This window comes from Microtus pennsylvanicus, chromosome 15 (assembly GCF_037038515.1).
Source record: "Microtus pennsylvanicus isolate mMicPen1 chromosome 15, mMicPen1.hap1, whole genome shotgun sequence".
In the NCBI taxonomy this organism is placed as follows: Eukaryota; Metazoa; Chordata; class Mammalia; order Rodentia; family Cricetidae; genus Microtus; species Microtus pennsylvanicus.
In genome coordinates, this window is record NC_134593.1 from 62,289,816 (window position 1) to 62,295,530 (window position 5,715).

Sequence of the window (5,715 nt, forward strand, 5' to 3'; positions counted from 1 at the left end):
GGAGTTGGGTAAAATTTGTCAGTGGACATGAAAGAAGAGCTACAGATGGCAATTGAAACAAAACCCTGATGGAAAAGTCTCAGTTATGCAAGGCCCTGAGACCACAGACCTCAGAACCTCTTTTGTTGCTGCTGCGCCTTCACGTTTGCGGCTGCCATCTTTCTCTGGTATCTGGTATGGTGTGGATGGGTATGGGAAGATCCAGCCTCACTATCCTTAATGCAATGTGGTCATCTCTCTCTCTCTCTCTCTCTCTCTCTCTCTCTCTCTCTCTCTCTCTCTCTCTCTCTCTCTCTCCCTCCCTCCCTCCCTCCCTCTCTCTCTCTCTCTCTCTCTCTCTCTCTCTCTCTCTCTCTCTCTCTCTTCGAGACAGGGTTTCTCTGTGGTTTTGGAGCCTGTCCTGGAACTAGCGTGCACCACCACCACTCGGCTCAGTCATTTTCTTTACAACTGAAAGTCTGGACATTCAAAATTAACATCCTTGCCCGTGAGCTTCTTATACACACCAGAAAAAGTTTCCACCTTGTGCTCCACGTTGTTCTGCTGTGCTTTGTCTAAATGAACCTTTATGAGCCAGCTGCCGTCCAGTTTCACACGGATCCTCTTGCCCACAATCTCACTTGGGAAGACCAAGTCCTCAAGGATGGCGTCGTGCACTGCGGTGAGCAAGCAGCTTCTGGGGCGCTTCTGCTTATTTTTCGTACGGCTTTTCCGAGTTGGCTTGGGCAGAATCCTCCTCTGAGCAATGAAGACTACATGTTTCCCGCTGAACTTTTTTTCCAATTCATGAACCAGCCAGACTTGGGTTTTTTTGAAAGGATTTCACTGGTACAAAAATTATGATGGCTTTCCGGCCACCACCAACTTCAATTTCCCTGGCCGCAGTGATGTTGAGCTCCTGCAGCTGTGCCTTGAGATGCCAGCTCATTTCCAGCTCGAGCAGCGCCGGAGAGATGCAGGACTCGAACTCGTAAGGCTTCTCGCCATTGGGCTTGACAATCTCGGCGCTCGAGTTGAACATGGCTCACCCTTACGGAGTGCCGGCTTGGAAAGAGCTTGGGAAGAGCTCTCGCGAGAACTGCTCATATCCTGGTGCTGTGTGGTCATCTCTTGTAAATACAATTCTACTGAATTTTGTACCTACAGATTATAATGAAGATGATTTCTTCCTAAGCTACGCTCTTTAGTTGATAATAATGTTAGTTTAAATAGAGGTTGATGATAATAGAATAAAACAATGAAGTGTCACACAGCTAGAACATGTGAGGTTTTACTGAGGACAACATCAAGAGAATGGGTATCTTTCTCTTTCTCCTTACCCTCTCAGACATAAAATGTCATAGTACTCAGGCAGACTCCATGGATTCCTTTTGAGCAATGTGCTACTGAAGGCTGGAACCCTAGGTGGCAAAATAAAAAAAAAATCTTTTCTCATACTATAGTATGCATTTTATCCTTTGAACAATGTCCATTGCCTTGCAGAAGCTTTTCAATTTCATGAGGTCTCATTTATTAATTGTCAATTTATTAGTTGTCAAATAACTGGGCTATTGCTGTGGTATTAAGGAAGTTGTCCCTGTACCAATGCAGTCAAGTCTATTCACCACTTTCTCTTCTATCAGATTCAGTGTATCTGGTTTTATGTTGAATTCGTTGATACATTTGGACTTTAGTTTTGTACAGGGTGATGGTGATAGATATCGATCTATTTGCATTTCTCTATATTGGGCATTCAGTTATACCATCTCCATTTCTTAAAGATGTTTTGCTTTCCATAGAATATTTCTGGTTTCTTTATTAAAATCAGATTTCCATGGATGTGTGGATTTATGTATGGGTCTTCAATTTTATGCCATCAATCAACCTATCTCTTTTTATGCTGAAACCTTTCAGTTTTTATTACTATAGCTCTGTAGTACAGTTTAAAATCAGGGATAGCGATTCCTCTAGAAATTCTTTTATTTTACAGGATTTTTTAAACTATCTTGTTTTATTTCCCCATGTAACATTAGGTATTGTTCTTTCAAGGTCTGCAAAATATTGTGCTGAAATTTTGATGGAGGTGACAGTGAAGCTGTAGTTGACTTTTCTTAGGTTGGCTACTATTACTGTGTTAATCCATGAGCATGGGAGATCTATCCATCTTCTGATATCTTTTGGAATTTCTTTTTTCAAAGACTCAAAGATATTAGAAAAGAAATCTTTCATTTGCTTGGTTAGAATTACTCCAAGATATTACGTTATTTCTGACTATTCTGAAGGGTGTTGTTCCTCTAACTTCTTTCTCAGCCCATTTGTCATTCATATATAGGATATCTTTAGTTAATCCTCTATCTAGTCACATTGCTGAAGGTGTTTATCATATATAGGATTTCCTTGGTAGAATTTTTGGAGTCACTTATGTATAGTATAATATCTACAAACAATACTACTTTGGCTTCTTGCTTTCCAATTTGCATTCCCGTCCTCTGCAAATAGAACTCATTTAACTTCTTCCTTTCCAATTTGTATCCTCTTATATTTCTAGTTGTGTTATTGCTCTAGTTAGGACTTCGAGTACTGAATTGAATAGATAATGGTAAAAGTAGACAGCCCTGTCTTGTTCCTGATTTTAGTGAAATTGCTGTGAGTTTTTCTTCATCATGTTTAGATATGTCCCCTATATCCTTATTCTCTCCAAGACTTTTATCGTGAAGAGTATTGAATTGTGTTAAGGATTTTTTTCTGCATCTAATGAGATGATTCTGCATTTTGTCTTCCAATTTGTTTATATGGTAAATTACATTGATAGAGTTTCATATACTGAACCACCACTGTATCTCTGGTATGATGCCTACTTTATAATGGTGAATGATCTTTTTAATGTGCTCTAATTCAACTTGTGAATCTTTTATTGAACATTTTTACATCAATGTTCATGGGGGAAATTGATCTTTAATTCTTTCTTTGTTGAAGCTTTGTGTGGTTTAGGTATCTGCAAGATTTTAGCCCAAGACATTGAATTTGGTGATATTTCTTCTGATTCTATTTTGTGCAATATTTTCAGGGGTATAGGCATTAGCTCTTCGAAAGTCTTTCAATGTCTGTAAAAAAGCTGCCTAGCCCTAGACTTGTTTTTGTTAGAAAGCTTCTATTTCCTTGGGGTTATTGATCTATTAAAATTATTTGTTTCGTGTTGATTTAAATTTTGCAAGTAGTATCTATCGATAAAATTGTCCATTTATTTTAGATTTTACAATTTTCTAAAGTACTGAATGAGGCAACCTGGATGCAGAATGAAAACCATTGTATGTCCTCACTCATAAGCTGGATATTAGCTGTAAAGTAACAGATCACTATGCTCCAATCTACAGGCCCTGCTAGGCTTAGTAATAAGGAGGGCTCATTGAGAGTTCAGGTAAAATAAAATTGATTTTGTGGGTGGACATGAGTAGGAAGGATCATATTTCTTTTCCTCCGACTGGGTTACTACATCCAGCCTTGATATTAGGGTATGTACCCAGGCGTTTTGTAACTTCTTAAGTCATGTTCAGTTGGTATCCCTGGGAGGCCTGCACTTTTCTGAAATGAAATGGGGGAAGGAATGGATCTTGGGGAGACAGAAGGAAGGGGGAAGAGTTTCGATTAGGCAAGATGGGGAAAACTCCAGTGGGATATATATGAGAGAAAAATAAATAAAAAATACTATTTCTGTTGTAGAGCACACACTAACCAAGATGGAAAAAAAAAGAGAAAAGCTGCTTTCGCTCACACAGAATATGCATATATACACAAATTATTTTCCTACTTCTTTAATAAAGAAAATAATATTTAATATAATAAAAACCCTAGTTTTTTTAAACTATAGATACATATATCATTAAGCAGTACAGGTCTTTTTTGCATTTAGAATGTGAGATGTTTAAGTTTAAAATATTTTTCTGTAGGCATACCAGGATAGCAGAATAGCAGGTACATATGTTTCATCAAGTGCTAAATCTGAAAGCAGTGGCCAAGCCAAAAAAATGTTCTCTTCAAATTGTTTGGAATATTCTAGTCTGTATATTGGAAATAATGTTGTTTCACTTTCTAAAGGTCACATTAATATTTATAAACATATAGTAAATTTGTTGAATGAAATTTTGGCTACCCTGATTATTCCCCAATATTCAAAACAAGATAGAACTATGAAAATCATCTGTACGGCTTCTTGGATACTAGGGGAAATGGCTCATGAAGTATTCTATCTTTAAACCCTTAATAAGTTTTCATATCTCACATCCAAAATGAATGCCATTAAGTGTTTCACCTCAGAGCAAGGTACTTCGCTTTCAATTTCCTCATTGAGTAGTGATGAATAGAACCTATCTTAGAGCAAGAGTTAACATTGTATTTCCACTGTCTTTGTTATAAGCTTTGTTATTAACTGGGTATTAGTTTTGTTACTGGAATTATTGAGGAATCAGGTAAGGTAATTTTATTTGGGGAGAATTTTTGGCTGTTGTGGAAGAGGCAATGAGTATATGCAGCAGATGAAATCCCACTTTGTTCTTTGATAAACCAATTCTTTCCGATCTCTAAAACTGCCTTCAATTCAAGTAGACTGTGTCTCCTAGCAGCACTGAGCAATTGAAATCTGTTAATAAAGTTTGTCAAATGCTTTATTCTTCTCTGTGCTAAATGGCTGTTTTCCTGCTCCCTGTTTTCCCTGGTTTACACTCCTCAATAATTTAGGAGTCTTAATTTTCAGTGAAATGTATAGGTTTCAGCAAATAAATGACACAAAAATGTATAAAATACAGTCTATACAGTCTAAATGATCAAGTATGTGATTATATATATATATATATATATATATATATATACAAGTAGAAAAATGGATAACAATGATATAATATAAAGGGATTGTATGTTGAATAAAACTTATTTACAAAAGTTGCTTAAAAGTGCATGTTAGTTTGTTTTCCTGTTTTACCTTTTCTGTGAGAGGTGATACTATATAGGACAATTTAACCTTCAATTCCCTCTCCATCTTCCTCTCTCACCTTCCAACTATTTAGAACACAGGTATGTGCCACCATATTCATCTTCCAATTGTTCTCACATTATACAATTGAATGTATTAGAAAAATCATGGATAAGAAGATTCATAAAATATTCTTTGATAGTAGGACAGTAAGTATTAGAAACAATACGTTCAGAGAAGTGAGATTGGTTCTGCCTTTCACCTCTCTTAGAAGAGATGGCTATAGACTTAATATTTTTTTGTTTGAACAACAAATTAAATTGCTAATTGGAAAGAAATATCTCAATTATGGACCAGAATGTAGTTTGTTGTGTGTGTGGAAAAGAATATTAGTCTGACAAAGATAAATTCAAATCAATTATATGTGACGAACAATTTTCAAACATAATAACGGGATTTTGTCTACAAGTCTTTTCAAGATGAAAAAAATTAAAAGGCAGGATTGTGCAACACCATTACAATCCAGTTTTTCAGGGAAAATTGGAGGAATGAAAGGCAAAAAAGTAAAAATATCTGTTGTTTCTGTCTTATGCTATAGTTTATTTTGAATTGAGTAAGCTCACAATCAGAAACTAGCTTTGATGAACTTAGAAGGTAGGAAGGTAGCAATTTGAATTGATCTGAGGAGATTGATATCATTTTTTGTTTTAGAGTGAGTCATACCACTAAGTGTAAGTTCTCAACATGTTTTCTACTAGGGCAAAAACCTC

At 36.3% G+C, this 5,715-nt stretch overlaps 1 pseudogene; it reads right to left on the minus strand.

The window, feature by feature from the left end:
* Window positions 1-444: 444 nt before the first annotated feature.
* Window positions 445-1,021, minus strand: LOC142835739 (small ribosomal subunit protein eS7-like; annotated as a pseudogene).
* Window positions 1,022-5,715: the final 4,694 nt, after the last annotated feature.